Consider the following 10,185-nt stretch of genomic DNA (forward strand, 5'->3'; position numbering starts at 1 on the left):
ACATTCTATTGGTAGCAAGAATTTTATATAATAATTTAAATTGAAAAATTCTAAGTTTTGAATCCGGCGTCGTTTTGCGTATCAGTTCATAAACACTATGCCATGGAATCGGTACGTCAAAAATCTCTTCCCAACTACTTTGCAATCTATATGGGACGGCTGTCAATCTTTTGGTCCTTAAATTTAACTGGTAAACTTTTTTATTTATCACAATTTTCTTTAACCAATTATGTTCTTTAATGCAAGGCCGACAGACAAGTTCCTTACTTTTCCTCCTTCCACTTTCCTCTTCCATTTTTGTGGTAAGGCTGCAATTATCTGGTTGTAATTTTAGAGCAGACAGTTCCATATGTTTTTGTTAGCTGCATGTGCGACATAACTCCACCATTCCTACCGATAATATAATTTACGAAGATTATACCTTTTTTAAACATTTTCTCAAAAAATAACGTTTTTTTTAATCAATTAGTATATTTGAGTTTAACCACTATTTGTTGCATTATTTGTTCTGTCATTTCTGGAGGATTAAATTGAAATTGCATCCAACTTTCTATGGCTTGTTTTAGAAATAGTGATATTTGGGAGATTATTTCCTTTTGAAATACCTGAAAGTGAGGGGTTTTAATCTGAATAAAGGGAAAAAGTTCCTTTGGGTGAGACAATCTTACTAGTTTGCTAGAGAACCAGTTCGGATTTAAGTATAATTTTTGTATTTAGTTCTGTAAAAAGTTCTATTTTGGTTTCATCTGACCATATGACATTCTCCCAATCCTCTTCTGGATCATCCAAATGCACTCTAGCAAACTTCAGACGGGCCTGGACATGTACTGGCTTAAGCAGGGGGACACGTCTGGCACTGCAGCATTTGAGTCCCTGGCGGCGTAGTGTGTTACTGATGGTAGGCTTTGTTACTTTGGTCCCAGCTCTCTGCAGGTCATTCACTAGGTCCCCCCGTGTGGTTCTGGGATTTTTGCTCACCGTTCTTGTGATCATTTTGACCCCACGGGGTGAGAGCTTGCGTGGAGCCCCAGATCGAGGGAGATTATCAGTGGTCTTGTATGTCTTCCATTTCCTAATAATTGCTCCCACAGTTGATTTCTTCAAACCAAGCTGCTTACCTATTGCAGATTCAGTCTTCCCAGCCTGGTGCAGGTCTACAATTTTGTTTCTGGTGTCCTTTGACAGCTCTTTGGTCTTGGCCATAGTGGAGTTTGGAGTGTGACTGTTTGAGGTTGTGGACAGGTGTCTTTTATACTGATAACATGTTCAAACAGGTGCCATTAATACAGGTAACAAGTGGAGGACAGAGGAGCCTCTTAAAGAAGAAGTTACAGGTCTGTGAGAGCCAGAAATCTTGCTTGTTTGTAGGTGACCAAATACTTATTTTCCACCATAATTTGCAAATAAATTCATAAAAATCCTACAATGTGATTTTCTGGATTTTTTTCCTCATTTTGTCTGTCATAGTTGACGTGTACCTATGATGAAAATTACAGGCCTCTCTCATCTTTTTAAGTGGGAGAACTTGCACAATTGGTGGCTGACTAAATACTTTTTTCCCCCACTGTATGTTATGTCGGAAAAAATCAGCTATAAATTCCTCTGTCCTAGTTAAAAACAAGTTGTCATCCAATAGGCTTTGATTACATTTCCAATATCCTCGCCCACGTGGAAATTCAGTAAGAGTAATGTATATGCCAATTATATGATGGTCCGACCGCATTCTGTCCCCTATCAACACTTTTTAAACTTTTGGTGCCAACGAGAATGACATAAGAAAGAAGTCAAGACGACTAGCTTAATTGGGTCTCCGCTATGTATATCTCACTAGATTTAAGCCTCCATATATCTACTAGTTCTAATGTATCCATGACATTCACGATTTCCTTAAGAGCATGAGGGTGATTGTTTGTAGTGTGATTTCCTTTACGGTCCATTGAGCTATTTAAAATGGTATTATAATCTCCCACCATAATAATAGAGTCTTGAATTGCTTGCAAGGTCGATAATTTATTATATATACAGTGAGGGAAAAAAGTATTAGATCCCCTGCTGATTTTGTACGTTTGCCCACTGACAAAGAAATTATCAGTCTATAATTTTAATGGTAGGTTTATTTGAACAGTGAGAGACAGAATAACAACAAAAAAATCCAGAAAAACGCATGTTAACATTTTTATAAATTGATTTGCATTTTAATTAGGGAAATAAGTATTTGACCCCTCTGCAAAATATGACTTAGTACTTGGTGGTAAAACCCTTGTTGGCAATCACAGAGGTCAGACGTTTCTTGTAGTTGGCCACCAGGTTTAAACACATCACAGGAGGGATTTTGTCCCACTCCTCTTTGCAGATCTTCTCCAAGTCATTAAGGTTTCGAGGCTGACGTTTGGCAACTCGAACCTTCAGCTCCCTCCACAGATTTTCTATGGGATTAAGGTCTGGAGACTGGCTAGGCCACTCCAGGACCTTAATGTGCTTCTTCTTGAGCCACTCCTTTATTGCCTTGGCCGTGTGTTTTGGGTCATTGTCATGCTGGAATACCCATCCACGACCCATTTTCAATGCCCTGGCTGAGGGAAGGAGGTTCTCACCCAAGATTTGACGGTACGTGGCCCCGTCCATCGTCCCTTTGATGAGGTGAAGTTGTCCTGTCCCCTTAGCAGAAAAACACCCCCAAAGCATAATGTTTCCACCTCCATGTTTGATGGTGGGGATGGTGTTCTTGGGGTCATAGGCAGCATTCCTCCTCCTCCAAACACGGCGAGTTGAGTTGATGCCAAATCCCTCGATTTTGGTCTCATCTGACCACAACACTTTCACCCAGTTCTCCTCTGAATCATTCAGATGTTCATTGGCAAACTTCAGACGGCCCTGTATATGTGCTTTCTTGAGAAGGGGGACCTTGCGGGCGCTGCAGGATTTCAGTCCTTCACGGCGTAGTGTGTTACCAATTGTTTTATTGGTGACTATGGTCACAGCTGCCTTGAGATCATTGACAAGATCCTCCCGTGTAGTTCTGGGCTGATTCTTCACCGTTCTCATGATCATTGCAACTCCACGAGGTGAGATCTTGCATGGAGCCCCAGGCCGAGGGAGATTGACAGGTCTTTTGTGTTTCTTCCATTTGCGAATAATCGCACCAACTGTTGTCACCTTCTCACCAAGCTGCTTGGCGATGGTCTTGTAGCCCATTCCAGCCTTGTGTAGGTCTACAATCTTGTCCCTGACATCCTTGGAGAGCTCTTTGGTCTTGGCCATGGTGGAGAGTTTGGAATCTGATTGATTGATTGTTTCTGTGGACAGGTGTCTTTTATACAGGTAACAAGCTGAGAATAGGAGCACTCCCTTTAAGAGTGTGCTCCTAATCTCAGCTCGTTGCCTGTATAAAAAGACACCTGGGAGCCAGAAATCTTTCTGATTGAGAGGAGGTCAAATACTTATTTCCCTCATTAAAATGCAAATCAATTTATAACATTTTTGACATGCGTTTTTCTGGATTTTTTTGTTGTTATTCTGTCTCTCACTGTTCAAATAAACCTACCATTAAAATTATAGACTGATAATTTCTTTGTCAGTGGCCAAACGTACAAAGTCAGCAGGGGATCAAATACTTTTTTCCCTCACTGTATTGTGTGGATCATCATTATTTGGTCCGTAAAGGTTAATGTGCCATATTTGTTTATGGTCCAATAACATATTTTAAATAATCCATCTACCTTGCGTATCTGTTTGGACAATTTGCACATTCGGATCGAAATTACTGTTAATTAATATCATCACCACTTTTGAGTATCTTAGCCCATTGGAGAAGTATATTTCGCCTCCCCATTCCTTTTTCCACGCAACTTCATCTAGAATTGTTGAATGGGTTTCCTGTAAACAATAGATATTATATTCCTTCTCTTTGAGCCATGTAAATATTGTTCTTATTTTGTTATTATCTGCTATGCCATTACAATTATAACTGGCTATACTTATTTCACCACATACCATAATGAGATACAAGTTTCAAATCTATTTGTCATTATATATGTTTGTAAATTTACCAATAGAAAATACTATAGTGATTGAGTGTCCATATAGCTATACCATGATATTTGCAATGTTACTAAATAACCCTCCAATTGTTTTCCACTAATTTCCCCGCTAAAACCCCTCCCCATCCCATGTTGGGCCGTCAGTGATCAGCATACCACGCTGTCCCCCCGGATCCCTATGCCCCCGAGGGGCCAGGACCCATCCATCGAAAACATCACATAGTGCCACCCACAAAACAGAAGCAGGTCAACCGCCAAAAGCATTTCCAATGCTCTCACCTCAATATATTTATATAGCTATTTAAAAAATATCTATTCAAATATCTTGCATATCTTATTTTCCATCATTATCAATTAATGTGCGTAAAAATGTTGGCAGTTCATGCGTAGGATTTTAACCTATAACCCGAATTGCCATTGTATTACATTACATTTTTAACAAGCAACTACCACTTCAGCAAACAACCACTGCGATTCAACCCACCCATAAAACAGATGGGAACTTCTCTTTGGTGTATGGGTCGCTCAGGTGGATCATGTCTTTGTCAGTGGGCAAACGTACAAAACGTACAGACCACTTCGGTTCCTATGCTTCCTGGCTGATGTTTTGGTCACTTTTGAATGCTGACGGTGCTTTCACTCTAGTGGTAGCATGAGACGGAGTCTACAACCCACACAAGTGGCTCAGGTAGTGCAGCTCATCCAGGATGGCACATCAATGCGAGCTGTGGCAAGAAGGTTTGCTGTGTCTGTCAGCGTAGTGTCCAGAGCATGGAGGCGCTACCAGGAGACAGGCCAGTACATCAGGAGACGTGGAGGAGGCCGTAGGAGGGCAACAACCCAGCAGCAAGACTGCTACCTCCACCTTTGTGCAAGGAGGAGCAGGAGGAGCACTGCCAGAGCCCTGCAAAATGACCTCCAGCAGGCCACAAATGTGCATGTGTCTGCTCAAACGGTCAGAAACAGACTCCATGAGGGTGGTATGAGGGCCCGACGTCCACAGGTGGGGGTTGTGCTTACAGCCCAACACCGTGCAGGACGTTTGGCATTTGCCAGAGAACACCAAGATTGGCAAATTCGCCACTGGCGCCCTGTGCTCTTCATAGATGAAAGCAGGTTCACACTGAGCACATGTGACAGAGTCTGGAGACGCCGTGGAGAACGTTCTGCTGCCTGCAACATCCTCCAGCATGACCGGTTTGGCGGTGGGTCAGTCATGGTGTGGGTTGGCATTTCTTTGGGGGGCCGCACAGCCCTCCATGTGCTCGCCAGAGGTAGCCTGACTGCCATTAGGTACCGAGATGAGATCCTCAGACCCCTTGTGAGACCGTATGCTGGTGCGGTTGGCCCTGGGTTCCTCCTAATGCAAGACAATGCTAGACCTCATGTGGCTGGAGTGTGTCAGCAGTTCCTGCAAGAGGAAGGCATTGATGCTATGGACTGGCCCGCCCGTTCCCCAGACCTGAATCCAATTGAGCACATCTGGGACATCATGTCTCGCTCCATCCACCAACGCCACGTTGCACCACAGACTGTCCAGGAGTTGGCGGATGCTTTAGTCCAGGTCTGGGAGGAGATCCCTCAGGAGACCATCCGCCACCTCATCAGGAGCATGCCCAGGCGTTGTAGGGAGGTTATACAGGCACGTGGAGGCCACACACACTACTGAGCCTCATTTTGACTTGTTTTAAGGACATTACATCAAAGTTGGATCAGCCTGTAGTGTGGTTTTCCACTTTAATTTTGAGGGTGACTCCAAATCCAGACCTCCATGGGTTGATAAATTTGATTTCCATTGATAATTTTTGTGTGATTTTGTTGTCAGCACATTCAACTATGTAAAGAAAAAAGTATTTAATAAGATTATTTCATTCATTCAGATCTAGGATGTGTTATTTTAGTGTTCCCTTTATTTTTTTGAGCAGTGTAATATACAGTTGAAGTCGGAAGTTTACATACACCTTAGCCAAATACATTTAAACTCAGGTTTTCACAATTCCTGACATTTAATCCTAGTAAAAATTCCCTGTCTTAGGTCAGTTAGGATCACCACTTTATTTTAAGAATGTGAAATGTCAGAATAATAGTAGAGAGAATTATTTATTTCAGCTTTTATTTATTTCATCACATTCCCAGTGGGTCAGAAGTTTACATACACTCAATTAGTATTTGGTAGCATTGCCTTTAAATTCTTTAACTTGGGTCAAACGTTTCGGGTAGCCTTCCACAAGCTTCCCACAATAAGTTGGGTGAATTTTGGCCCATTCCTCCTGACAGAGCTAGTGTAACTGAGTCAGGGTTGTAGGCCTCATTGCTCGCACACGCCTTTTCAGTTCTGCCCACAAATGTTCTATAGGATTGAGGTCAGGGCTTTGTGATGGCCACTCCAATACCTTGACTTTGTTGTCCTTAAGCCATTTTGCCACAACTTTTGAAGTATGCTTGGGGTCATTGTCCATTTGGAAGACCCATTTGCGACCAAGCTTTAACTTCCTGACTGATGTCTTGAGATGGTGCTTCAATATATACACATAATTTTCCTTCCTCATGATGCCATCTATTTTGTGAAGTGCACCAGCCCCTCCTGCAGCAAAGCACCCCCACAGCATGATGCTGCCACCCCGTGCTTCACGGTTGGGATGGTGTTCTTCGGCTTGCAAGCGTCCCCCTTTTTCCTCCAAACATAACGATGGTCATTATGGCCAAACAGTTCTATTTTTGTTTCATCAGACCAGAGGACATTTCTCCAAAAAGTATGATCTTTGTCCCCATGTGCAGTTGCACACCGTAGTCTGGCTTTTTAATGGCGGTTTTGGAGCAGTGGCTTCTTCCTTGCTGAGCAGCCTTTCAGGTTATGTCGATATAGGACTCGTTTTACTGTGGATATAGATACTTTTGAACCTGTTTCCTCCAGCATCTTCACAAGGTCATTTGCTGTTGTTCTGGGATTGATTTGCACTTTTCGCACCAAAGTACGTTAATCTCTAGGAGACAGAACGCGTCTCCTTCCTGAGCGGTATGACGGCTGCGTGGTCCCATGGTGTTTATACTTGCGTACTATTGTTTGTACAGATGAACGTGGTACCTTCAGGCGTTTGGAAATTGCTCCCAAGGATGAACCAGACTTGTGGAGGTCTTTTCTGAGGTCTTGGCTGATTTCTTTTGATTTTCCCATGATGTCAAGCAAAGAGGCACTGAGTTTGAAGGTAGGCCTTGAAATACATCCACAGGTACACCTCCAATTGACTCAAATGATGTCAATTAGCCTATCAGAAGCTTCTAAAGCCATGACATCATTTTCTGGAATTTTCCAAGCTGTTTAAAGGCACAGTCAACTTAGTGTATGTAAACTTCTGACCCACTGGAATTGTGATAGTGAATTAGAAGTGAAATAATCTGTCTGTAAACAATTGTTGGAAAAATTACTTGTGTCGTGCACAAAGTAGATGTCCTAACCGACTTGCCAAAACTATAGTTTGTTAACAAGAAATGCGTGGTGTGGTTGAAAAACAAGTTTTAATGACTCCAACCTAAGTGTATGTAAACTTCCGACTTCAACTGTATCAAATATAATCCATAGGTCCATATATTACATAAATACATTATCCATTTAATCCATAAATGACATGGACATTATCCATAATCCATTCTCCCAAAATCTATTCCAATTATTCATTGTATACAACACTCTCTCCCTCCTATAGGCGTTGAACTTCCAGGGACGTCCTCCTGAGTGGCACAGTGGTCTAAGGCACTGCATCGCAGTGCTAGCTGTGCCACTAGAGATCCTGGTTCGAATCCAGGCTCTGTCATAGCCGGCCGCGACCGGGAGACCCATGGGGCGGCGCACAATTGGCCCAGCGTCGTCCAGGGTATGGGAGGGAATGGCCGGCAGGGATGTAGCTCAGTTGGTAGAGCATGGCATTTGCAACGCTAGGGTTGTGGGTTCGATTCCAGTATAAAAAATAAAAATGTATGCACTCACTAACTGTAAGTCGCTCTGGATAAGAGCGTCTGCTAAATGACTAAAATGTAAATGTAAATGTAAGTATATTTGAGGTCAGGGAAGGCTGGGGGACGACGGGGCCACGGCCCCTGCTCAGCTGGCCCTGTTTGCCATCGCTACGCCCATGCAGACCCCAGCTGTCATGGAGCTCAGGACCAAGACACTCATCTTCCAGACCAAACACAGACTCGACTTCGCCCCCATGGGCATAGAAACTAGGTACCATTACGACAGGAATCACATCTCATAGCACCACTGGGAACACTGTACCCTCCCAGGGACTTATAAAGAGGGAACTTGAGAGGACAATGTTTGTTCCCTGAGATATATTTTTGCTATGTCAGTGTGTGTGTGTGTGCATTTCTGTCTGCCTAATGTGTGTCTGTCCACTCCCCTCCAGAGGTAAGGTGGTGCTGGGTTACTCTGAGACAGAGTTGGTCACTCCAGGCTCAGGTTACCAGTTCATCCATGCTGCTGACATGATGTACTGTGCAGACAACCACCTCAAAAGTGAGTTACACTATAGTTACTCATTACACATACACATACACACACACCTGAGTCTTATCTTATTAAAGCTTAAATCTGGTATTTCGCAAGCGAACGTTCACTATGATGCAGACTCTGACTCCCTTTTCCCTCTCTCTCTCTCTCTCCTCTCTCTCCTCCCTCTCTCTCTCCTCTCTCTCCTCCTCCCTCTCTCTCTCTCCTCTCTCTCCTCCTCCCTCTCTCTCTCTCTCTATCTCTCTCTCTCTCTCTCTCCCTCTCTCCTCCTCTCTATATCTCTGTAGTGATAAAGACAGGAGAGACTGGATTCACCATCTTCAGGCTGCTGACAAAGGCAGGTGTGTGGGTGTGGGTTCAAGCCAACGCCAGGGTCGTCTTCAAGGCAGGGAGACCCGACTTCATCATCGCTCGACAGAAAGCCCTAACGTGAGTCCACTGTTGATATTCATCTTTACTCTCCCCAAACAGTTATAGTTGTATCATTCCATGGTATTTATATACGCTTACATACAGTATGACCTTTGACCTTTGTCACCCATCTACAGAAACAAGGAGGGCGAGGAGCACCTGCGTCAGCGGAGAATGAAGCTTCCCTTCAGCTTTGCCACTGGGGAGGCTCTGCTGTTTGAGTCCTGTCCCTCTCTGGATACTGCCATTATACCTCCAGGACCACCCATCCCCCCAGGCCTCACTCCCCCAGGCTCCAGCCCTGAGGACAAGCCCCTGGACCCTGCCTCTCTCCTGGGGTCCCTACTCAGTCAGGACCGCTCTGTTTGTAATCAGCCCCAGGACGCTAACCCTAACCTGGACCTACAGGTCTTTTCCCCAGACCTAGACATAGCATTCCCCCAGGACCAGCACCCAGGTCTGGAGAGAGCCTTCCTGGACAGCCACGCTCTGCTGAGTGTCCCTGGGGAGCTCCAGAGGCCCAGCAAGGGAGACCCCACAGCCCAGGCCATGATGGACTCTCTGGGGGAGATCCTGGGGGAGATGGGGGCGGGGGGCTTGGAGGGGCTGGAGGTGGAGGAGACAGAGCTGAGGGAGTGGGAGAGCGCCGTCCTCAGGATCAACATGGAACAGCAGGATGTGACGGGAAGCTGGATGAAATCTTAGCCAATGATGTGTTCTCCTATGTGGAGGAGGCTCTGATGAGAGAGAGTGATGGTGGACGTGTGATGGGCAGCTTGGGACAGGCCACTGAGACAATCAACAGGCTTTCTGCTCACATCACTATCAATCAAAACACACTAGGCGATCACTCCCAGAGTTCCATATTGCCAGGCAACCAGGGGTTCAAACACTCACACACACACACCCTCAGGCAGCTGTATGTTTGACAAGAGGGCTCCAAATGTCTCCCATCCCTCCAGCCCCCTTACACCTGCCCCAAACGGATCACACGGCCCATACCTGCCCCCACTCACTCCAATGTACCCCAGACCCTCTCCCACTCTTTCCAATGACTGTAGGACCAGCTCCTCAACCCAGGCCCCCAAAGCCTTTATGACTTACCCTCAAGCATCCATAATCCCAATATCTACCAACTCTTACCCCCAAGTCTCCATTCTTAACCCAACCTACCCCCCAGCCTCCATCCCCACCCGCATCCCCGCCCTATCCAGAGGGGCTCAG

At 44.9% G+C, this 10,185-nt stretch overlaps 1 pseudogene; it reads left to right on the forward strand.

Annotated features, from left to right (window-relative positions):
• The first annotated feature begins 4,169 nt into the window (after positions 1-4,169).
• On the forward strand, positions 4,170-9,899 carry LOC121574260 (annotated as a pseudogene).
• The last annotated feature ends 286 nt before the right edge of the window (positions 9,900-10,185 follow it).

The sequence above is a fragment of the Coregonus clupeaformis genome, chromosome 9, assembly GCF_020615455.1.
Source record: "Coregonus clupeaformis isolate EN_2021a chromosome 9, ASM2061545v1, whole genome shotgun sequence".
Taxonomy (NCBI): domain Eukaryota; kingdom Metazoa; phylum Chordata; class Actinopteri; order Salmoniformes; family Salmonidae; genus Coregonus; species Coregonus clupeaformis.